Source organism: Loxodonta africana, chromosome 6 (genome assembly GCF_030014295.1).
Source record: "Loxodonta africana isolate mLoxAfr1 chromosome 6, mLoxAfr1.hap2, whole genome shotgun sequence".
NCBI lineage: Eukaryota > Metazoa > Chordata > Mammalia > Proboscidea > Elephantidae > Loxodonta > Loxodonta africana.
This window is the reverse complement of record NC_087347.1, coordinates 33,382,155-33,408,013: the sequence shown is the minus strand read 5'-3', so window position 1 is coordinate 33,408,013 and position 25,859 is coordinate 33,382,155. Positions and strand designations below refer to the sequence as shown.

The following is a 25,859-nucleotide window of genomic DNA, read 5'->3' as shown; positions in this document are numbered from 1 at the left end:
AGTAACTGAACAGTAGAGAAAAATCAACTGTCTCCAGACATAACCTACTGTGCTACGTCTTACAACCTTAAGTGTATAAAAACGGCATATTTGCTGCATTCTGAAATTTTCTGTTGCTTGCCTTTACAACACTCTAACATATTGGCAGCATTGTCATAGGGCTGGCCTCTGTACCTAAAAAATCAATTTTTCAAATTTTACATAGCGAAGTACCTGATTTGCAATTTCTTCACCAATATGACTTTTTAAGTTAGTGAATGTGATAAATCAATCAACAGGCTTTCGTTCTATTGGAGATACGTATCTTAAAATTACACTTAGCTGACTTGTATGAAAAAGATCAGGAGTGGAATCTACAGACAAACTGAAATATCAAGCTAAACTTATTTCACTGAAAATAGTTGATCAAACTTTATCACTTAGTAAGTTTATTCATTGTTTTAGATGTATACGATGGATTGCCCTTTGCTATGTTACCATATTTTGAGATGTGACCTGCTAAAACTGTATGAAACTGACCAACAGGTTCAAGTAAACTAAAAGAATTTCCATTATGTGGGGACCCAAACACTTCATTTCTTCCTCAAAAAGACAGTCCATGTTCAGGGATTGTTGTAATGACAGCAACAACACATTACAAAACTGTTTTCTAGTATGGACATTCTTCATTAATTTGTGTTTCCAGTTCATGAGTTAAGCCAAAACCATGTCTTCAGTTTAAATATGACAACATACTATCTCTACGAATTGAACTGTTTTCATGTTTATCAATCATATTAATACATCTGTAGCAAACAGAATTAAATGATCTAGGACTGAATATTTTGCAAACAAAACAATATAGAGAGCTTACTGATGGAGAATACAGTAGCCACTCCCTTTTGTAACTTTCACCATTAGCTTTGCACCTAGAAATATATTCTGGCTATAGAATGTTGTTTGTTTACCATACAGAAATTCTTGACATGAATTTGCAAGTGGTCCACTGTGATGTTCACAATCACTTGGCCCTCTTTTTCTTTTTTTTTTTTTTATTTATTGTGTTTTAAGTGAAAGTCAGTCTCTCAAACAAAAACTTACACACACCTTGCTATGTAACCCTAGCTGCTCTTCCGTTAGTGTGACAGCACACTTCTCTCCACCCTGTATTCCTTGTGTCCATTCAACCAGCTCCTGTCCCTCTCTACCTTCTTATCTTGCCTCCAGGCAGAAGCTGCCCACATGGTCTCATGTGCCTACTTGAGCCAAGAAGCTCACTCCTCATCAGTATCATTTTCTGTCTTATACTCCAATCCAATCCCTATCTGAAGAGTTGGCTTTGGGAATGGTTCCAGTCTTGGACTAACAGATGGTTCAGGAGCCATAACTTCTAGGGTCCCTCCAGTCTCAGTCAGACCATTAAGTCTGGCCTTTTTATGAGAATTTGAGGTCTGCATCGCACTGTTCTCTTGCTCCATCAAGGATTCTCTGTTGTGTTCCCTGTCAGCAGTCATGGGTGGTAGCTGGGCACCATCTAGTTCTTCCAGTCTCGGGCTGATGGAGTCTCTGGTTTATGTGGCCCTTTCTCTTTCTTGGGCTCATATTTACCTTGTGTCTTTGGTGTTCTTCATTCTCCTTTGCTCCAGGTGGGTTGAGACCAGTTGATGCATCTTAGGTGGCCGCTTGCTAGCGTTTAAGATCCCAGATGCCACTCACCAAAGTAGGATCACTTGGCCCTCTTTCGATCCAATAATTTACATCATTAGGAGAAAAATTATTCCACAAAGCAGGATCTGTATTTCTGTTATTTACGGGGTTTGCGGATGCAACAATTTCAGATCCTAAAATAGTTTCACTTTCTACACCATTAATATTTTTTTTTTTCTACAGCAAGAAATGGATGCAAAATCTGGAATTAATTCTGTTATATTTGTATTACTATTAGTAATTTCAGCACTAGTGGTACTAGTACAATGATTTGCAACCATTAGACTCGAGCGTTCAACGGAAAATGTCTCTTCTGATCCATCACATTTTTAAAAGGAAGTTAATTTTGGAATTGTCTTTAGGGATTCATGAATCCTTTTCTTTTTATCTTCTGTGAGCTTTCATTTTTGTCCTCCACTTAGTTGTTGCCATTTCATTTTACTTGTATATAAAAATTATGTCACTTTAAATTTTGTTCTACTATAACAAGTAAATTTGAATAACTGAAAATAAATAAAATTTATAAAACAAGTAAACTTTATAAAATAAAATTTATATTCAAATTTGGACATTGACACAAAAATTTATATTTGAAAATTGGAAAGTAAAAAAAATTGATTTAAAACATGTAATTTTGTTCTCTGGGTTGGAGATACTTAAAAGAAATAGTATTTACAAGACAGTCAGAAATAATTTCATTCGTCATACCCTGTTTGTTTGCAAGCCCTTAACAGATCTCTACAAGTGTTTTTTGTCTTGAAATATTTCTTAAAAACTTGCACATTTGCTTTCCACCCTTTGATGCTGCATCTTTACATTTCATTGGACTACTGCTTATACCCGATGGAGGCCAGAGTGATTGCAATGAGCATGATACAAATACAAGGGTATGCTCAATGTGAAGATGCGTTTTGGTTTACTTTGCACAGGACAGGACTAGATACGTCATAAGTCACATGATTATAGTGCTGTGGCTGTGTTCCTATGTGGTAAACGAGACACAACTGAATGTGAGGTTATACCCAATTGGTCCAGAATGAAAAGGAAAATATAATTATTATCACACACAAAATTTAGAAAATATACATTTTATTTCTTTGTGGAATTGTTCAATCCCATATTCAAAGACATGTACTTAATTGATTTAACAATAGCACTGCTTGTCGAGCAAGTTTGTTTTGCCAGTCATAACAATATCAATCAATTTCTGAAGGGAACTGGAAAATAAAATATATTTATATAATTTTTATTATATAAATATTCATTTATTTCCTCAAGGAATTGTTCAATTTTCTTACATGGATATATGTAAACATTCTGATAAAATATAAATGTGATGTTCTGATAAATGCCCTTCATGGTTTCCTTTGAGGGTTTATTTAGAAACCCATGCATTGTTGTAAAACAGAAACATATTTTGCACAATAAATAAATATCAAATTTTGCATCCTTTTAATGTGCCAAAGGAAACCCTGGTAGTGTAGTGGTTAAGTGCGATGGCTGCTAACCAAAGGGTTGGCAGTTCGAATCTGCCAGGTGGTCCTTGGAAACTCTATGGGGCAGTTCTACTTTGTCCTATAGGGTCACTATGAGTTGGAATCGACTCGACGGCGCTGGGTTTTGTTTGGTTTGGAATGTGCCAAAACCTCATTTATTAGCATATATAGAGTAGTATCAAACACTGTGCCTCATGCAACAGGCAATAAAAAATGAAACTCACTTGATACACAAATTAAAACATTTTGAGTTAGGTAAATACTAACATTTCCAGTATTTTTTGTACATTTGCTATGTTAGTATTAAATTACTCAAGTTAGTATTACATTAAATGTATGCTAGTTTGTGTCTGCATGTATGCCAAACATATTTTAAAGTTATATTATTGTTTACAAAACTTAGCACATAACTCTGTACATAAATGGTATACATTTAAAAAGTTACTTGGTTGAATTCATTGCAATGGTTGAGTTTTTCAAGTTCCCTTGTTTTTGCACATCATCTGGGACTGGAGCTCCCACTGGTTGTTTACCAGGACATTCCCAAGAGCATACCCTTGTGTTTGTATCACAGTAAAGAGCACTGCTGACCCTTCCCCTGGATTTGATGGATAGGCAGTTACTGTTGTATGAGACAGTTCTCTCAAAATGGATCAGAGGCCTGTTATCTATTAATATAATCCATCCTTGCCCAGTAATCCCTCATGTTGGATCCAGTTGCATATTGGGTGAATACAGCGAGTTAGACCTGACAGTCCACCCCCATCTCTTGGTTATTAGAAATAGTATTCTCCCAAGAGGCCCATGGAGATTAGGAGTTTCAATTACATGGCAGAGGACTGTAGGAGGCAGACGTCAACAAAGGCGTTGAAGTGTAGGGGGCCCAGAGCTTTAACAACCTTGTGCTTACCCTCGTGACATTACATGAGCTTATTTCTAGCCTGCACAATCTCATGCGCTAGAGCTGGTATCAATTTCATTTTGTGCCCTGCCAGTTTCCTTCCATTGCAGCACCCACTTTCTCTTGTGTCCTTTCTGCTTGGCATCCTTGGGTCTTTGCTTTGGACAACTAGTGCCCCTGTTTTGCTGATCCCTAAGCATGTGCTTACCCTGCTTATTGGGTAATCTGTCCCTGGCTCCAAGTCTTTGGAGGTTTGCACTGAAATGTGCCAGGTGGGGGAGACCCAACCTTTGGGCTCCAGCCTTCTGCTGACCCCCTCTCTCTTCTCACCCATCTCCATATGGTCCTGCATTACACGGACCTCATGAGCATTGCGTGGACGTCACAGCCTTTAGGTAACAGTTCAGTCCACTACTCCCCTTCCCAAACAGCTGCCTTTAATCAAATCTTAGGTGGTAACACAGTTCACCTTTTGGAGGACAAAGAGAGCAAAGAAGGCAGTGCAGGTTCAAATGCTTAAAGTCTTTTGGGAAGGGCATTCTGGAGTCTCTAGGTAGAGGAATCTCCATTTGGTGCAAAATGGGTAACACATTCAGCTGCTAAGCAAAAGGTTAGAAGTTCAAGTCCACCCAGAGGCACCTCAGAAGAAAGGTCTAGTGATCTGCTTCTGAAAAATCAGCCATTGAAAACCCTATGGAGCACGGTTCTACTGTGACGCACATGGGGTCACCATGAGTCAGAGTCAACATGACAGCAACTGGTTCTGTGATCTAGAGGACGGCTTTAGAAGGGGCAAGCATGGACTGCAAAAGGAGGCATGACCAGGAGAAGGCTAAAATCAAACCTCTAATGCATGAGGTCTAGGGCAGGACCTTTGTCCAGGTAAGGCCAGCACTGAGGCTGTGGTGGGGAGAAGGAAGGGGCTCTTGTACAAAATATTTGCCACTACAGAGCAGACAGAATGTAGAGAATATAGCCCAACTGAATTGTAACAAAGAGACGATTCAGGTTAGAGAGTTAAGAGCTACATTCACAGGGAAAGTGTACACAAACAAATGGGCATCAAGTATTTTCAGCCTCTATTGGAAAGAACTCAAGTCCTTCACACAAAGCAATTGAGAAAGACTCCATATACACTAAAAGTATAAAAACCTGGTACCAAATGTGTAAATAAGAATTCAGACCTTACTGTGACTTTTAGAAAGCCCCTGAAGCAGGATGCAGACATCCAGAGCAACCAAGGTGGAACCCACAGGACAGAATTTGCAGAATCTGGAAGAAGAATCCAGACCATCCTAGAATCAGAGATTATCTTCTTGGTTACGGATCCTAGGAGAAATCCTTATGGTTTACTACTGAGTGAAATGTATGTAGTTCTCTTTTCTACATCAGATTTCATTCATTTGTCGTCTTTACGAATCCTCTAAGTTGTATTACTTTTACTTATAGGTACTTACATAGCCAGCTCGTACCAGCTCAGTAGAGCTGATAGAACGTATCTACTCCCATTCCCTCTTTCTGTGACTTCAGGGTGGTAGACCGATTGAGCCTTGGTGAGAATATTTTTTAACATCATGGATATCAGCAAACACTACTAATCAGGCCTTCTCTTCCCTTGGAAAGCCATTTGTTAAAATTTTACCAATGCACCACTGCAGTTAGGCCAAAACCCCAAAAACCAAACCCATTGCCATTGAGTCAATTCTGACTCACAGCAACCCTATAGGACATAGTAGAACTGCCACATAGGGTTTCCAAGGAGTCCTGGTGGAGTTGAAATGCCAACCTTTTGCTTAGAAGCTGTAGGACTTAACCACTACACCATTAGGGTTTCCAATTAGGCCAAAGTGGGCAGCAATATCAGATAAGTCACTCTCTTACTTAACAAAGCTGATTTCTGAGTATGCTACACATTTATTACACACACAAGCACAATTTATATACATCTAAATCTTATTTTGATATCAATTTGTCCAAAAATGTTAGCCTTGTTTTCAAACTTTATGAACAAGAAATGTCAGTAGCATATTTAAAAACTGTTGGTATCATCTCCCAGATTATTATTGTATCCACATACGGTTTTAAAAGAATGACTGCCCAGAAAGGTAATAAAAACTAGCTCTGCGTTTAGGAAAAAGAAGAAAAATATTATCACGCACCTGGTCAGAAAGTGTTGCTTAAATATTGAGAATAATTCTGAACAGCACAAAGACATTCTCATACTGATGGCTTTGCTCCAGGGTTTGTTTTTTGAAACCGCCTAGAACAGCAAATCCAAAAAAAAAAAAAAAAAAACAGGTGTGTGTGCATTTCCTATGGGAATCTGTCATCCCTTTGGTTCCCCTCTTGTGTAAGAAATTTTTAAAAAATGCAAATTTCCTCCTTCAAGTCATGCTTCAACACGCCACCGGCAGACACCGCACACCTGCTTCACCTTCCTCGCAGTCACTCACCAGTGGAAAGGCAGGCATTGAGGGGGAACAGTGAAAGGATGGTCTTCAGCCACCTGAAGAACTGGGCAAGGCCTCAGTTCTTTTATATGTCTGAAGGCAGAAAGTTACAACATTTAGAAAAGTCAGAACTGCAGGGCAAATGAGCTACAGAACTCGTTTACTGAGGATAAGGATAGAAAGCAGTTTTTAAGGTTTGTCAGCTTTAAGCACAGTTTAGAGAATATTAAACACATGTGCCATAACTTTATCCTTGGTCTGATTTATTTGTAACATCTGTGGAGAAAATCACGCCTACAAATGACTTTGACAACTTCTTTTACCCAAGAGTGGTTGTCTTTTCTCAAAGTTCTCGTCTATACTTGCTCCAAAAGCACACTTAGGGTGTTGAATTAGAAAGTTTCTCACTTGAATTGACTTTAACAGTTCTGACCTGGCTGGTGTGAATTAGTCCAATCAAAAGTATTTTTATTCCTAATCAAATTGTAAAAAAAAAAATTGTAAGTAGCTAATAAATATCTTCTTTAGAGTAAGTGTTGTAGACACCAAAGATGTCTGGGTCCTTATTCTGGGAAGCTGTGAATATATTACCTCACACGGCAAAAACAGGCTTTGCAGATGTGATTAAATTAAGAAGTTTAATGGGAAATTATCCTGGATTATTTTTTTATCCAGTGGGCCCAATGTAATCACAACGGTTTTTATAAGGAGGAGGTGGGAGGGAAGAGTGAGAGAAGTAGAGAGGTTTGAAGATGATAGGCTACTGGCTTTAAAGATGGAGGAAAGACCCAGAAGTTAAGGAATGTAGACTGCCTCTAGAAGCTGGAAAAGGCAAGGAAATGGATTCTCCCTACAGCCTACAGAAGGAATGCTGCGGGTGCCTTGATTTTAGCCCAGTAAAAGTCATTTAGACTTCTTATTTCCAGAACTGTAATAATAAGTGTGTGTTGTTGTAAGCACCTATATTTGTGGAAACTTGTTACAACAGCAATGGAAAACTAATACATTTACAAAGAAAACTAAAAAAACCTGCTCACTTTTTTATGGTAAAATTGAATCTGAAGTTCACAAAATCAGAAACCATACAGATTACATTTCACTACACATATGCATTGTTACTTTTCACAATGATACAAAAACGACTATCTATGACTTTATTTCTAAGGTTCTTGTATCTCAGCAGCACTCTTTTCTGTTTGTTTGTACTTTAATGCTCAAGGATAATCTTTAGGCTTAAGGAAAACATACAACACATTGCTAGGTATTTTTAAAATACTAACAGATCCAACTCTGCTGAAGTGGGTAGGTTGTCAGTTAATTACGATGAGTGACTTGATTAAAATCTCACATTCTTTGGAAATGGAGCTTGTTTATGTGTGTGCACAGTTAACTGGAAGGATGTAGGAAGCAACAGAACCAATTTTAATAATACTATCTAAAACTTCAAGGAAAAGTCTAAATTTGATTCCTTCACTTCAAAAAAACAAAGCAGGGGCATGTGCCTGGTGAAGCACCAAGGTGCACAGGGGAGGGGAACAGCCCAACAGCCACTAGTTTATAAGCTGTTATGAAGGAAGATGAGAAGGCACCAGCAGGGCAGTTTCTGGAGAACCAGGCAAATAAGGCATAACCTCACAAATGAGCCAAAGAAGAAAACAGGTGTTTAACCAACTTTTCTCTGATCTAAGAAACCATAAGACCAAAAACAAAAAAAAAATTCTGACAGGAGGAGGCCTACCTTTGAGAAGCCTGAGCCAACTGTCAACTGGAGCAAAACTTCTTATTTTCTTGTGATGGATGGATGATGTGAATCTACCAGATGGAGATGGAAGGAATGGTCAAAGGTGGTAACCCAATTCAGAAGACAGCATCTCTGATGGTCTCTTGCTGTATTTAGCAAAGACAAAATTTCCATTTCTGAGGTCAACTACTTTAGTGAGATTTTGGGAAACTATGCAGATTTCAGGGCGGGGCAGGACAAATCCTGATCTATCACTTTCTCTAGTAAATAGAGGATTATATAGGGACTCAGGATATAAGACTCAAGGCTGTGTAACGAGCCAAGTGCAATAGCAAACAGGTCTTCAACCCATACCCACCTGACATGGAAGTGGCGAGGGAGACCCTTAGAAAACCACTGTTTGATATCAGTTTTCCTGAATACCAAAAGCTAGAAATTTTTTCTAGGTGAGAAGATGAGGGTGTCCTGATTTCCCTGCATTGGGGGACTGTATTAAATTTCTCTGTATCAACTCAGTTGTTCCTAACATACTATTACCTTTGCAGTGGTGACCAGGGTTCTCTGTCCCTTACTTTCATGTCTAACTAGCTGGCCACTCTTTTAAAAAAAATTGTATATTAGAGGAAAATGCTTTATACCAGTCATCTCTTTCCCCTTCCTCACTCATATTATTAAAACAGCTCAATTTAGGCCCCTAAGGCAGTAGTTTATAAGCTGTATGGTTTCACAGCCTCCACAAAGCTCTTTAAAAATCTAATAAAAGGCATCCACCCCAAAGCAGAAGAACATATTTATGCACATAATTATACATCAATGCCACATATATTTGTACGAGTTTATGTACTCCCCTGAAGCCCATTTTTGGAAGACCATGTAAACAAACCTTTGCCTTAAAGGGTAGTTTCATCCTGTTTTGGGGTTGCCAAGAGGTTTAAAAAGAGGGGGAGGGATTGCAATGATGCATGTGCTTTTTTTTAGATAGCTTAGATCTCTCCATGAGCTGTTGAAGAGTCAAAAAGCAAATAAACGTCAACAGTTCTGAATCCCAACATTGTTTAATGACAACCTTCCCATGTTTGCCAACTTGCTGCTTAACAACAATCCTGTTGACACTGTGTAAAAAGCTTTCCAGGTCCTCCCAGGTAAATACAATAACCCATTCCTACCAATCACCTGGCCGCCCAACTGAACTTCTTAATTCACACAGAATTCACGAAGATGAGTCATTGTTTTTGCCCCATGTACCTTGACATATTACAGATTTTACTTCTTCAAGCTATCTTTTCATATACTAATCTCAGCAGAAGGCATCAATTATAAGTGAAAGTCCACAACTACAATAATATTAAGCTTTCATGTTTGTGAAAATAGTAAACACTTAACTTGATAAACCATTCAAGTTTGTGTTTCTCTCTCTAATATGTTTAGTACGTGACTTTTTGGATAAGTGAAAAGTTTTTTTTGTTTTTTTTTAAACTTACTTCATTTGCTCCTCAGGTTAAACCTCACCAGACCACATGTAATTTGGAGATGTGTCTTGGGAACAAGAAGGTAAAGTTATTTTGTTCATTTGGTTCAAAAGTATATCAAGATCACTGATTCATCATAATCAAGTGGGAGAAGTAGTAGGTTTCCTTAGGAAGAAAAGGAATAACTAAGGGACAAATGAAGCAGACCTTCTGATGAAGAAAAAGACAATTGTGGGGTGGAAGGCAGATAAACAGCATTGTGCTGTTGCTAGCTTGGCTGCAAAGGTAATTCAATAGCTCTCAGTGAAGCCTGGCAAGATGCCTGCAGGAGCAGAGAGCTAACCGATGGAAGACGGGGGTGGGGAGTGGAATTTGTTGGATTGGCTAATTAGGCCCTTCCCTAACAGCCAAGAAGGAAGTGGATTACTTGTGGCTGTGACTAAGAAACCTATGGCCAAAAAGACAAGTTTGCCTGCCCAGAATTCTGCCAAGTATAAGAATAGTCCCAATATTTCAAGGTGGTTTTATCTACTTGGAAATAAGGCAGGAATATCTGAAAAAAATCAGGTGACAGTTTTAACTTGAAATGACAAATGAAGATAAGAGAAAAATTTCAAAAAGTCAGAAGCCATTACATTGCTAGAACATGCCTTAAACACAGAATTCGGACTGGAGAGTGACAGATCAGCTAGGACAGGGTCCCTGGTATAACATAAGAGGGGCTGTGGAATTGGAATTGTACTATATTAAAATTTTAGGCTACAGAAGCAGAGACATGATTTTATCCCCCCAACACACTTGCGTTTTATTTATGAGGATGCTGAGGTTCACAGTACTTTCATGCCACTGTAGGACTTGCTAAAGACCCCATAGTAAGTGACAAAACTAATAGGCTCCAGAGTCCCTGAGGACTAGTTCCAGAGATCCTGAAAACAGAGAAATGAATGCAAGAGATCCTGCAATGGAAGTCTCCATAGGGCTGGCTGACCAAATGGGTGTGGTGTTTCAATCCAAGGCTAAGAAAAAAAAAAAAAAAATGTAGATAAATAGTAATGCAAGAAGTTACAAATGAATAGAGTACTACCAAATTGTAACCAGGTATAACCGTAATTTACAACACATTTTAGTGCCTTTTCATGGTTTTTTTTTTTTTAGGTTTTCTTGGGTTAGGATCCATATTTTCAAAAATACGTCCTAATCAGTCTTTCTCTAACCATGCTCACAGAAAACCAAAAAACAATAGTAACACCGAAGGAGTTTTATCACAACAGGTTTCAAGAAAGTGATATAATCTACACTCTTTCTCTTATTTAAATCGAAAGTTCCCAGAAATGTTATCCAACTATTTGTCCATATCTTGAATGATCTAAAATCAAGACTTGTAACTCTTTCTAGCTAGAAATTAGAGAACAACCTTAAAGCTACACAGCATTATACTATTTTGATTCTGACTCATGGTAACCCTATAGGACACAGTAGAACCCCGCCCCACAGGGTTTCCAAGAAGTGCCTGCTGGATTCGAACTCCCAATCTTTTGGTTAGCAGCTGTAGCTTTTAACCGCTATGCCATCAGGGCAGCATTAAGAGTATATACTAATACCTACATGAACTTTATCACTAAGAAACTGAAGGTCTAAAAGGCAACAAAAAAAGAAAGGACACCTTGATTTTATTGTTATTATTATTTATTTTTCCAAAGTTTGTAAATATCATATTACACAAAAGTGGGGGGAAGTCTTCTAGTGAGATTTCTGCTATTTATTAAGGACCTTAATCTATTGGATTTTTTAAATCATTATTATTGAATCGGGAAATATTAATCTTTACAGTCAAAATACATCTTTAAATTCGCCTCAAATCCTTATTCCAAATGACATTTTCTCAAAATTTGTAATGGTAAAAGCCCTTCATGTAACTATTGTTTTTGGTTTTCTATAGACATGGCTACAGAAAGAGTAATTAGGATACACTTTTTAAAAATATGGATCCCAATCCAAGAAAAAGCTAAAAAGAGCTATGAAAGGGCACTAAAATTTTAATACCTGGTTACAGTTTGGTGTGTGTGTATGTGTGTGTGTTTCTCACTAATTTGCAACTTTTTGATTGTTAGTCTACAACTGGTTTTTCTTAACCTTGGATTAAAACACAATATCTATTTGGCCATGATAAACACTGTAATAAGTGATTCCAAGGGGAATATAAGAAAGAACACTGTCTTTATTCCTGTAATTTTCTCTTTTATAAAAGAAACTATTTTAATTTCATAGGACTATTTTAATAAACTAGATAAAAATAGTTCAGGGATAATATAAGAAAGCATTTTGACATAGGGAAATATCTGAAGTATTTTGAGCTCCTTTGAAGGAGAATATGACAAATATCAAGTGTTAGACCAATATGATTTGTATTACTTTTAATCACCAAAGCTCACAGAATGAAGCCTTACCCAAACACTAACTTTATAAGAGATGGAACATACAGAAATATCAATGGAATCTCTGTAAGCAATAATTTCAAAACTCTAATAGTATATTTCAGAGGGAAGTACAGCCTGCTATAAAACATCATTTATGTATCAGTAACACCTTGAATAGAATATTCTGTAGAGTTCGAAATGAGTAGTACAGAGGAAGAGAAAGGAGTATGGCAGCATTAAGGACAATGACAGCAGATATTTAAGGAATAGACCTTGTTTCTTAGGCCTGCAAAGGCAACAGCAATGACCAAGCAAGTGTTGAGTCCATTCTGCCAGTATTAAGGAATAAACTGAAGAAGTTCCAAGCAGAGTGACTCTGCATAACACTGCCATCTCCAAGAAACTGCCACAGCAAAGATACTTAGTTATGTTTCCAGTTGAATTATCAGAAAGTGTTAATCAGAGCACTAACTTACCTTTCACAGCACTTCCATATTACTCATACTATTTAGACAATTCTAATCCCAAACAATGCAGAGAAGCCAGGAAGGAATCACAGTTCACCTTTAGTCACTGGCACTTTGCACTCATTCCAGCCATTCTGCTCAGTGTTGCTAACTGGAACAAACCGGTTTGAAGCCCTGCTTTTTTTCTCCTTATCATTTCTTTTTAATAAGTATATTAATATCCATTAATCATTTGTTCATAAACAGATTGAGTCTTTTAAAAATAAAATAACACAAAAATATTTAGGATTTTTGCTTAATTAAAAAAAAAAACAACAGTGCCATCAAGTTGATTCTGACTCATAGCGACCCTATAGGACAGAGTAGAACTGCCCCATAGAGCTTCCAAGGAGCAACTGGTGGATTCAAACTGCTGACCCTTTGGTCAGCAGCCATAACACTTAACCACTTAGCCACGAGGGTTTCCTTTGCTTAATTAGGGTAGTGAAATTATGAATCTTCAAGCTTAAATTTTTATTATTTTTTAAAAGTTTACTGTGGTTTAGGTGAAAGTTTACAGCTCAAATGTGTTTCTCATACAAAAATTTATACACGCATCATTATGTGACTCTAGTTGCTCTTCCTATAATGTAACAGCACACTCCCCCTTTCCACCTCGGATTTCCCGTGTCCATTCAACCAGCTCCTATCCCTTTCTACCTTCTCATTCTGCCTCTACACAGGAGCTGCCCACCTAAGTCTCATGTATCTACTTGAAATAAGCACATTCTCCATGAGTATTATTATTTTGCCAAATCTCATTAATTTATTTGTTTGGAAAAATATTGTTATTTTTCACAATAAATGCTACTTATGTTAACAAGAAATGGGTTTATTATTGCTTTTATTATTTTATTATACTTTCGATGAAGGTTTTCAGAACAAATTAGCTTCTCATTAAACAGTTAGTACACATATTGTTTTACGACATTGGTTAACAACCCCACTACATGCCAACACTCTCCCTTCTCAAACTTGTGTTCCCTATTACCATCTTTCCTGTCCCCTTCTACCTTCTAGTCCTTGCCCCTGGGTTTGTGCCCCTTAAGTCATTTTGTTTTACTGGCTTGTCTAATCTTTAGATGAAGGGTGAACCTCAGGAGTGACTTCATTACTGAGCTATAAGGGTGTCCAGGGGCCACACTCTTGGTGTTTCTGTCAGGCCAACAAGTCTGGTCTCTTTTGAGAGCTAGAATTTTGTTCTACATTTTTCTCCAGTTCTGTCCAGGACCCTCTATTGTGATCCCTGTCAGACCAGTCAGTGGTTGTAGCCAGGGACCATCCAGTTGTACTGGACTCAGTCTGGTGGAAGCCATGATAGATGTGGTCCATCAGCCCTTTGGACTAATCTTTCCCTTGTATCTTTAGTTTTTTTTCATTTTCCCTTGTTCCCAAAGGAGTGAGACCAGTGGAGTGTCATAGATGGCCGCTCACAGGCTTTTAAGACCACAGGCGCTACTCAACAAACTAAAATATAGAACATTTTTTTTATAAACTGTTATGCCAATTGAGCCAGATGTTCCCTGAGACCACAGCCCTAAGCCCAGCAATTCAGTCCCTCAAAGAGTTTGGATGTGTCTATGGAGCTCCCATGACCTTGCCTCGGACAAGTTGTGCTGGCTTCCTCAGTATTGTGTACTGTCTCACCCTTCACCAAAGTTACCACTTACCTCTTGTCTATTTAGTGTTTTCCATCCATTCCTCCCCTCCCTTGTAACCATCAAAAATTATTTATTTTTGTGTATAAACCTTCTCATGAGTTTTTACACTAGTGGTCTCATACAATATTTGTCCTTTTGTGATTGACTTATTTCACTCAGCATAGTGCCCTCCAGATTCATCCATGTTACAAGATACTTCACAAATTCATCATTGTTCTTTACCATTGCATAGTACTCCACTGTGTGTATGTACCATAGTTTGTTTATCCTTTCATCTGCTGATGGGCATCTAGGTAGTTTTCATCTTTTTGCTATTGTGAACAATTCTGTAATGAATATGGGTATGAATATGTCTGTTCATATGATGACTCATTTCTCTAGGCTGTATTCCTAGGAGTGGGATTGCTGGGTCATATGGTATTTCTATTTCTAGCTTTCTAAGGAAGCACCACATCATTTTCCAAAATGGTTGTATCATTCTGCATTCCTACCAGCAGTGCATAAGAGTTCTGATCTCCCTGTAGCCTCTCCAGCATTTATTTCCTGTTTTTTTTTTTGGTTTACGCTAGTAATGCTGGGATGAAATGGTATCTCACTGTGGTTTTTACTTGCATTTGTCTAATGGCTACTGATCATGAGCATTGCCTCGTGTGTCTGATGACCACTTGAATGTCTACTTTGGTGAAGTGTTTGTTCATTTCCTTTGCTCCTTTTTTAATTGGATTGTCCTTTTATTGTACAGATGTTGGATTTTCTCTCAGATTTTAAAGATTAGAACTTTGTTGGATTTGTAATAGCCCAAAATTTTTCCTAGTCTGTAGGTTCTCTTTTTATTCTTTTGGTGACATCTTTTGATGAGCATAAGTGTTTAATTTTTAGAAGATGTCAGTTATCTAGCTTATCTTCTGGAGCTTGTATGTTATTGGTTATGGTTTGTATCCTGTTAATGCCATGTATTAGGGCCTCTAGCTTTGATCCAGTTTTTCCTTCTGTGAACTTTATAGTTTTTGGCTTTATATTTTAAGTCTTTGATGCATTTTGAATTAGTTTTTGTGTATGGTGTGAGTTATGGGTTCTGTTTCATTTTTTTGCAGATGGAAATCAAGTTTTGCCAGCACCATTTGTTAAAAAAGACTATTTTTTTCCCCATCTGATGGACTTTGGGTCTTTGTTGACCCTACAGGTGACTGTAGGTGGATGGGTTCTCAATTACGTTCCATTGGTCAATGTATCTGTCATTGTACCAGTACCAGGTTGTTTTTTGACTACTGTAGCTGTATGGTAGGTTCTGCTGTCAAGTAGTGCAAATCTTCCTACTTTATTCTTCTTCAATAGTGCTTTACTTATCCGGGGCTTCTTCCCTTTCCATATAAATTAATTATTAGTTTTTCCATCTCTTTAAAGACTGTTGTTGGTCTTTGGACTGGATCGCATTGTATTTGTAAATTTCTTTGGGTAGAATTGTCATTTTCACAATGTTGAGTCTACAAATCCATGAGCATGGTATGTTTTCCCATTTATGTAGATCTCTTTTGGTTTCTTGCAGTAGTGTCTTGAAGTTTTCTTTATACAGTTCTTTTACATCCCTGGTTAGATTTACTCCTAAGTATTTTATTTTTTTAGGGACTATCATAATGGTATCGTTTTCCTGATTTCTTTTTCATTGTTGTCTTTATTGGTGTATAGAAATCCAACTGATTTTTGTATGTTTATCTTGTTTCCTTGCTCTTTGTGTTGTTAATTTCTACCTTGATGGCAAGTGGTCAGAAAAGATACTCTGTGTTTTCTCAATGTTTTGGATTTTGTTGAGGGTTGCTCTGTTGAGGGTTGCTCTAAGATGTGGTTTATTGAGGAGAACATTCCATGTGCGTTGGAAAAAAGTGTGTACTTTGCAGCTGTTGGGTGGAGTGTTCTATATATGTCTTTGTGGTCAAGTTGGCTGTTTGTGCCCTTTAGCTCTTCTGTATCATTGTTGAGTTTCTTTCTAGATGTTTGGTCCTTTACTGAGAGTGGTGTTTTGAAGTCTCCTACTATTATTGTGGAAATGCTAATTTCTCTTTCCAGTGCTGTTAGAGTTGGTTATATGTATTTAGGAGCGCTGTCATTGGGTGCATAGATGTTTATTATGGTTATGTCTTCATGATAGATCATCCCTTTAATCACTCTATGGTGCCCTTCTTGGCCTTATATGGTAGATTTTGTTTTAAAGTCTATTTTATCTGAGATTAGTATTGCCACTCCTGCTCTTTTTTGGTAGCTGTTTGCTTTTTCTTTTGCTTTTGTAGATTTTGTTTTTACTGAGACTTTATGGTTTTCTTTATTTTGATGTGTAGGTTTATTAACATTCTTTATAGTTACTTTGAAATTTACCCTTATCTTCCTAGGTTTGAACCAGTTTATTATTACTTGGTATTGCCTTTCCTTCCTCTCAATTAGAAAGTTCTATACCTACACCATTTATTTCCTCTTTTATTGTTCTGACATTGTTGTCGTTTACAGATTAACTTCTCTGGTTCCCTGTTCTAATTCTTTTGGTTTTGGATCCCCCAGTAGCCCAGTGCCGTCCTGGAGAATTCATTTCCTAGGTTGGCATCTGGCTGGTACAATCTTCCTTCCTAGATTCAGGCTGTGGTCTGATGTTGTTTTTTCTCAAACTAAAGGACTCTCTTTAATAATTCTTGCAGGTTTGATTTGGCTTTTACATATCCCTTAATTTCTGTTTATCTGGAAATGTCCTAATTTCATTATCATTTGAGGGTTTTGCAGGATACGTTATTCTTGGTTGGCAATTTTTTTCTTTCAAGGTTTTATATATGTTATCTCATTGCCTTCTTGCCTGCCTGGTTTCTGCTGAATAATCAGAGTTTAGTCTTATTGTTTCTCCTCTGTATGTGACTTTTCATTTTTCTTGAGCTGCTCTCAGGACTCTTTCTTTGTCTTTGATTTTTGCAAGTGTGATTATTATATGCTTTGCTAATTTTCTTTTGGGGTCTATCCTATATGGGGTTTGTCGAGCTTCTTGGATGGTCAGCTTTTCATCTTTCATGATATCAGGGAAGTTTTCTGTCAGCAATTTTTTAATGATCATCTCTGTGTTTCTGTTTTGTCCCCCTTTCCTGGGACTCTGATCACTTGCAAATTTTTGCTTTTGATTGTACCCCTTATAATTGTCGGCTTTATTCATTTCTCTTCATTCTTTTTTTCTGATTTTTCCTCAAACAGAGTTGTATCCAAGTGTTTTTCTTTAATTTTGCTGATCCTGTCTTTCATTGTTTCAGAACTGCTGCTAAGCCCTTCTGTGACACTGTTCACTTATGAAATCTTGTTGTTTATCTTTTGGATTCCTAATTGTTGTATTTACAAGTATGATTTCTAGTTGTGAATTTATTTTGGTATTTTGTTTCTGTATTATTTTCCTGAATTCTTCCATTTTCTTTTGTCTGTATTTTCCATGAATTTGTCTATTTTTTCCAGATTTTTTTCTGCTTTTTGCCTCAACTCTTGGAGAGCTCTGAATATTAGAGATTTGAATTCCCTATCAGGCAGTTTTAGTGCCTTTTCTTCTACTGGAAAGTCATCTGGTGTTTTATTTTGGATGCCTATTGGAACCATCCTGTCCTGTTTTTTTTTAATATGTTTTGATATTGTCTTCTGTCTTCAGGACATTCAGTAGATGGATTTTGTTTATGTTTATGGACTGTAGATTTGTTTAATCCTGTTTTTTTTTTTGGTTTGTTTGTTTGTTTTATTTCGTTATGTCTGAGCAGGCAGGCTGTGCATGCTTTGTTGTTTGCTTATCTGTGGGCACAATACTTTTCACCTCCTTGTCCAATGGGCAGGGCCAGTCGCTCAGCTATGGTGCAGGTACAGCTGAAGGGGAGGGGCTGAGATGGGTTTTTTGTGGCACATACTAGGGCTGACAGGGCAGGCCAGGAATCAGTACAGGACGGGTTTCAGTAGGCTGTGCCTGTGCTGCTTGGGGGTGTGATGTTCAGCATATAGTAGAGGTAGGCAGGAAGGAGGGGGGAGGTTGTGATGTGTGGAGCTAAGATGGGTACGGGAAAAAAGAGAGAGAAATAGGAGCTAAAAAGAAATGAACAAACAAAAAGAGTGCTAATGGAGCTTGCCATTGGAGTGGAGAGATGAGAAACTGAGAAATGGAGAAAAAAAAAAAAGAAAAGGGAAAAATAAGATAAAATTTTTAAAAATTAGAAAAAAGAAAAGAAAAGCCATCAGGGATCCCACCAGTGCAGCTGCAAAGACTGAGGAAGTGGCTCCCAGGCCGTGGAGTACAGCCTGGCTAGAAGGGATAGAGATGTGACACAGTCCCAGGTATGCAGGAGACAAGAAAAGAAGGTAAGTATAGAGAAACAAGAAACTGAAAAATGAAGAAAGACAAAAAGGAAAAAAGAAAAAAGAAATGCCCAGGGATCCCACTGACACAGCTGTGCAGACTGGGAAAGTGGCTCCCAAGCCATGAAAAGAAAAAGAAAACAAACGAACAGAACAAAACAAACAAAAAACAAAAGGAAGCCCCAGGGATCCCACCAGTGTGGTGGTACAGGCCAAGGAAGCAGTTTCCCAGTTGAGTGGTGCTTCATGGCCTTTCAAGAAGAAGCAAAGATGGCATGCAGAGCCAGGTGTTCAAGGGAAAGGAGGGGGATGTGGTGAGAGGCATGAAAGAAGCAGAAAAAAGCAACACCAACAACAAATGGCACTCAGGAACCCAGCCAGCATGGGTGGGGCAAATCTGAGCAGCATGGGGCAGAAGCCAGTGCCTCCTGACCAAGAAACTGTGACCAGCAGGAAGCAGTGGAGGCCGAGTGGGGAGGAAGAAGGGTGGGGGGGATGGGAAACCATATATCCCTGGTTACCGGGTGCCCTACCTCTTGTTGGGAGCTCTGTGAAGCTGTTTTGCCATACTCTCTGTTCGCCTAACTCCGATGTGGAGAGGGTGAATCCAAGTGGCACAGGCTTGAACTTCTCAGCCAGCCAAGCAACCACATCGAGCTTGGAAGAGGCAGAGGCAGAGCAGGGAGGAAGAAGGTTGGGGGGTGGGAAATCGTATATTGCTGGCTACTGGATGCTCTGTCTCCTGTTGAGAGCTCTGTGAAGCTGCTTTCCTGTACTCTCTACCCACCAATCTCCAACAGAAGTTCAACATGGTGAATCCGTGCTACGTTAACTGATAAGGGATTTTTGCATGTATCTCTCCTTGCTGTCTGTTCTCTGTCAGCAGTTTCTTATTCCATTCAGTGCTTGGCTGAGTTCTTTGTCTCTTCATTTGATGCTTAGGGTTTCAGGATTGACGTTTGTCTCTGTTTTAGTTTAGTTTTTTGGATCTTTGCTATGTAGGGATGGCATGGTGCTTCTGTTCATAGCTCTTTGTGGGCTCTGCCTCCAGCCTAAATTTTTGTATTTTAGTGTTTTTCCCTTAAGGGTTTCATTGAGCCTTTTGGCTCATGTGGCCACGCCAGTTGTGTCTTCCATTCCCCTCTGCTGTCATGCATCTAAACTACTTGGTAGCAAATGACCTACTTGCATATATTTTCATTCCACCAATGGAACAAAAGAAGTCCAAGCCACTCAGGTTGACAGTATAAACCTTAACAGAAATCTCAATAATCTCTAGGTATTAAAGACTTCCATTCAAGGAATAAAATGAATATTATCCATCATAATCCCAGCTATGCTATCTATAGTATCTTTTTCTAATCACAAAAAAAGGAGAGATATTACAAATTACCAACAAGTGAATTCCAGATTTTGGTGGAGTTCCATAACTTTTTAATCACAAACCCAGAGACCCAGGAAGAATATAATTTGTTACAAAGTAGGGGATGGAGAAGAACTTCCGTTTGGTCCTTAATAACGTTGCATTATAATATTAAACATCACTTTTGTAATAAAACAATAACATAGTTAATAAAGGCATACCTTATTAAAAATCAAAATCTCTATTTTATGTCCATTTATAAAAATCCCAAAAGGCCACTCTCAAAATAGTCAAGAGAGCTCAGATGGAAAAGAATATTAGCCTGAGTTCAGCATTCATTTATTTGTTCATTTAACACGTACTAGACAAAGGAAGACACTTAAGCAAGTGGAGAGTTTTATTTCTCTTACTTAGACTTCCATCTTTCAATCTCCAAAGACTAAAAAAAAAAAATTTCTGGTATCCATTTACCTAGATAGATATTTATATAAACAAACTGGTGCCTATGTGTGTGCATGTGTGTGTGTTGGTGGTGGTGGTGATAGAGATGGTGGTGTTGCTAATAAGAAAGTAGTAAAGGGTACACAGAGAGTGGAAATGCTACTTATAATCATTGAGAGCATTTGGCCATTCTTTTAAAAGATGGCCAACTTTCGGTATGTTTATTAGTTCATTTACTCCTTTGTTCACTGATTCATTTAATTTTTAATTTATTCTCTCTCAAGTGTTTACTGAGAACCTAGTTATGTTTCAAGCATTGTGACCTTAGTGACGCTATTCTCCTTTCAAATCCTTAACCAGCAAGCTGAAAACTAAATTGCTGTAATGCTACATTTTTTTTTTTACAGAGGAAATAACTAAAATACATCTGAGTTTGCTTCTCTAATGTAGAAATGGCAACCTGTTTTTTATAAAAGGAAAAAGAAGAACACTGAGTAGTGAAACAAAACTGCTATTTAAATGACAGATATCCATCTGAGGGGTCCAATAGTCTTAAATTAACAGTGATTAATTTGTAGCACAGAAACAAGCTTCTAGGTGGTAAAAACAAGTAAACTGTGAAAGAGAACGCAATAAATAAGCAGAATTTATCTACTATTATAGTGGAACTGTATCTAAAAGCAAGCCTGTCTCCTTGAACACATTTCCCTTGCCTCCAAGAAATAACAGAGGGTCTTTAAATGAAGTTATGAATCTCTGTATTCAAACTGGGAGCTTGAGTATCGGATACACATCTTGGGAGCTGACAAACACTCTGAAAGGAAATCTTGATGAGTTTTCTCTTGTGAAGCCAGTTCACTTCAAGCAACTTGAGGTATGTCCTATGAGCACGTACACATCAAAAAATTTTATAGAAAAAAATAGGTCTGTTTTCCAGACATGCCTTCATCCTTTCTTTGTGAGAAGTGGACCATTGCTCCTGTTTCACTCAGGAGAATATGACAGTGTCTGAGCTTTGATGGAAACCTTCCCTGCCTATTTCCTAGCCCAAAGAGTAATAGACATCAGCTGTGGTGCCTTACCCTTTCATTGCAAATAGAGTGGAATGGAACCATATCCCACATGTGGTGGGAGCCCCAGAATTTTCCTAGTCTTTCTAGATACTGTGGCAGACGAGGGGAGGGTGAGGATGGTTTGCCTTTTTCCGGGTCATCTCTGGCTCTGAACTGCTTCTTCTATGCTTATGTTTATGAATTGTGATACTTTCCTAAAAGAGCTGTGTCTGTATTGTACCACATCACCCCTAACGCAGCACTTTTCCCTTGATTTCTGCCCCCACCAATATAACTCACTATACATTTGAGTGTGTAGCACTTTTTACTGAAGGTTTGGGTATAACAAAGAAATATACAGAGCAAGCCCTATAGTATTTCTTCTCCTCTTCAAAACTTTCCTTATGCTTCTATTTCTTCACTTTATTATGCAGAGCAATCAGTCTCTCCACTCTTCTTATCTAAAACATATCAGTATGGCAGCCTAAACAATAGGCTATTTACTCCTGATCTCTCCCTTTAGAAGTACCAAAGAAATGCATTCAAATTCTAGTCTGTCCTTTATTCTCTCCACCCATCTCCCCCATTAGATGCAGAAGGAAACAATATTGATTATTTTCTACTGATAAGAGTTTTGTCACTCCCTGTTATGGATTGAATTGTGTCCCACAAAAATATCTCTCAACTTGGCTAGCACTATGATGTGACCGTCCACCATTTTGTCAACTGATGTGATTTTCATATGTGTTGTAAATCCTACCTCTATGATGCTAATGAGGTGGGGTTAGCGGCAGTCATGTTAATGAGGCATGGCTCAATCTACAAGATTAGGCTGTGTTTTAAGTCAATCTCTTTTGAGATATAAAAGGGAGAATTGAGCAGAGAGGATGGGGGATCTCACACCACCAAGAAAGCAGTGCCAAGAGAAGAGTGTGTCCTTTGAACTCAGGGTCCCTGAGCTGAGAAGCTCCTAATCCAGGGGAAGATCGAAGACAAGGACCTTCCTCCAGAGCCAACAGAGAGAGAAAGCCTTCCCCCTGGAACTGATGGCCTAAATTTGGACTTCTAGCCTACTAGACTGTGAGAGAATAAACTTCTGTTTGTTGAAGCCATCCAATGGTAATATTTCTGTTTACAGCAGCACTAGATAACTAAGACACTCCTCATTTAAAGCAAAGTAATTATAGTTTGTTTGGATTTTAAATAACACTTTGCTTTCTCTCCATTATACTAGATGACCCTTAGTATTACAGATTTCACTTTTCCTGCTAAGAGATCATAGGCAAAAGTCTCCAAAAAATTGGCTTGGTGACCACCTCAAGGCTGCTCATACTTTAAGATTTAGGACCCAATCTCTTACTGGTCAGGCCAAATGAAAACCAAACCAAACCCATTGCTGTCATGTCGATTCCAACTCATAGCAACCCAATAGTTCAGACTAGAACTGCCTCACAGGGTTTCCAAGGAGCAGCTGGTGGATTCACACTGCCAACCATTTGGTTAGCAGCTGAGCGTTTAACCACTGAACACTTAAATTAGGAAAGTGAAGGAAACTTACAATTTCTTGAGTATCTACTTTGTACCCTGCATGGTACAATTATATTCACAACAGCTAAGCAAAATAGGTATCAGTGTTCTCAATTTTATAGATAAGGGAGCTGAGATCAGAGAAGGTAAGTAACTTACATATGATTACATCAGTAACCTGTGCACTGGACCCAGGTCTGCAAAGCCACGTGCCTTCTCCATTATACCCCAGCATTAGGAGAAAAAAGCATTTAACTAGACTTGCCAAAGTATTCAACCCTCACTCCAATTCCAGGGAACCTAGTATCTGAGGCTTTCTCAGCCTCTTAGAATCTCCCAGCAGGTAATGAGGTCCTTTTTTAAGCCGCCCAGTAGCTTATAGCCGGATGACTCAAAGGAGCACTTCTCTATCCCAAAACCAGTTTTACTGAGTTGACTCTGACTCATGGCGACCCCATGTGTGTCCGAGTTGAACTATGCTCCAAAGGGTTTCAGTGGCTGATTTTTCACAAGTAGATCACCAGGGCTTTTTTCCAAAATGCCTTTGCGTAGACCTGAATCTTCAGTCTTTCAATTAGCAGCCGAGCATATTAACTGTTTGCACCACCCAGAGACTCCTCCCCATCCCAACCCAGGGCAAATTGAGGTCTTCATTTCATGGACCTGTAAGTTGCCACGACAACAGATTTGTTTTTTTGTTTTTTTGGTAAGTAAGTACTAAGAGATATCCTAAAATCAATTAGTAAAATTGCATGTTTGAAGTGAACTGGAAACTAAATTTCTGGATTGATGACAGGTGTGGAGGAGGTAGGAAAATAATCTACTTGTAGACAAGGAGTATGGGCGGCTGGCAGGTGTGTGCACACATCTGTAAGTGGATACAGTCAGCTCCTGCTTTCGCTGCCATGCCTTTAGAAAACCACTTAAGCAAGAATGGATAAACCCCCGAACCTACTGCCCCAAGACAAGAGATAATCTTTAAACCCTAAACCAAAAATATCCCCTGAAGTCTTCTTTAAACTAAACAATAGTTTAGCTTAATTAGAAAAGAATGTCTGCCTTAAGTATTGTGCTTTTTTAAAGAACTACCTATACGGGATCAAATGGACAACAGCTACCTGAAAGCTTAGATAGAAAGCTTAGGGGACAGTGAGTTGATGTTAATGGAGGAACAACAATTTGGAAAAGGACGATGAGAATGGTTGCACAATTTGAAGAATGCAATCATTGTCACTGAATTGTACATGTAGACATTGTTGAATTGGCATATGTTGTGTATATTTTCAACAACAAAAATAAATTATTAAAAAAAAAAAAAACGAGAATGGAAATATGTACCACTTTAGCTGCCCCACTGCTTTGATTAAGTATTCACCCACAACTCCTCTTTGTCTCCACTGGATAAAAAAGCAACAACTTCCCTAGGGCGAAATGCTTAGTTTGGTTATGCCCCAGAGACACCAGCAATGGAGAAGCTTGATAAACACACAGATTAACCAAGCAAGAATAATGTGTCTGTTTTCACAAGTGTTGGCACTTGAGTAGATCAGCAAAATTCAAAATGACAAAGGAAAGCTTTATGTACACATTCTGCATATGTCCACAGTGCTATTTTGACACTAGGCATAATTGTTATCAAATTTTAATTTCTATTTATTAATTTAGACAAGATTTACCAAGCCCCTGCTATATTTTTCCTACTATATTAGAGATATCAAGAGAATGAGAGAAAGATCCTGCCATCAATGAAAATAATATGAAAATTTGTCAGTGTTTCTGCTTATGCCCATCATCAGTCATCATTATGAACCTCACTCTGAAATATTATATAATTGGAGGGTTAAAAGTAAAAATCATATCGGTGCTCACAATGAATATTATCTCTAAAGGAGGGATATCATTCCCTTATTAAAGAGGAGGCATTGTGGTCTAATAAAATGCAGAGTATGGTAAGAACAATGCTTTCCTGGAGAAACAATGCCTAGAGCCCAGTCAACAAAATAAGGCCAGCTGCTAAAAAAAAGTAAAACTACTCTATTTCATCAATTCTAAGACACATATTTTTTCCTCCTTCTTAGATCTCTGAAACTGAAAGGCGTCTTATAATCTGTAGATGAAATTGGGCAAATAGAATAAAGTAAAAAAGTATATTTGTCTCTTCCCTTGGGCTGTTTGCTTTTCTTTTAAGAGGAACCTTTGATTTTGTGTTCTGTTTCTAACAACTTGTTTATAAATCTTCCACTCTTTGGTGTCAATGATGGTATCAGCCTAGAATTTAAAATTTATCTTAGTCTTTGTTTAAATTTTATTCTTTGCTCTGACCATCACTGGGGAGTACAGGGCACTGAAGTGGAAATAAAATCTAAAAGTGGTGACGTGTAACCTGAGTCTTCTCCGTAGAAGATTCTGGAACCAGTCTAGTTGTGCTTGAAGCTTTCTGCTTCCACTTAACTAGCTGTGTGGCTTGGGACAAATTACTTAAATCTCTGTTCCTCAGTTCCTCATGTGTACAGTGGTAAATAATAGTATCTGCCTCATAGAGTTGTTATAAGGGTTAAGTGAGTTTATTACAAGTAAAATACTTAGAATCATGCCTGACACATAATAAACAGCCTTTCAACTGTTAGCTGTTACTGTTACACCTCACTTCCTTAGTGATATCTCTAGGTCCACATGTTTAAATATGTCCCCTGTTTGGAGTCAACTCTAGCCTGGACCTTTCCTCTGAACTCCAGGGGCCTATATACAAGTGTTTATTCCTTTTGGATATTTAACCAAACCAAAAAAACCATTGCT

General features: G+C 38.1%; 1 protein-coding gene across 22 annotated transcripts in view; it reads right to left on the bottom strand.

Annotated features, from left to right (window-relative positions):
* Positions 1–25,859, bottom strand: part of IKZF2 (IKAROS family zinc finger 2) — a 305,347-nt gene that overhangs the window by 14,145 nt on the left and 265,343 nt on the right. For 20 of the 22 annotated variants that reach the window (XM_064286717.1, XM_023541832.2, XM_023541830.2 and 17 more), the window contains 3 exons: positions 8,272–8,420; positions 6,243–6,343; positions 5,268–5,355 (listed from right to left, as the gene is read on the bottom strand). The gene's annotated coding sequence lies outside the window, so the exon portion shown is untranslated. Of the gene's footprint in view, positions 1–5,267; positions 5,379–6,242; positions 6,344–8,271; positions 8,421–25,859 lie in introns of all 22 variants that reach the window. The other 2 variants (XM_064286713.1, XM_064286715.1) reach the window with 2 other exon arrangements.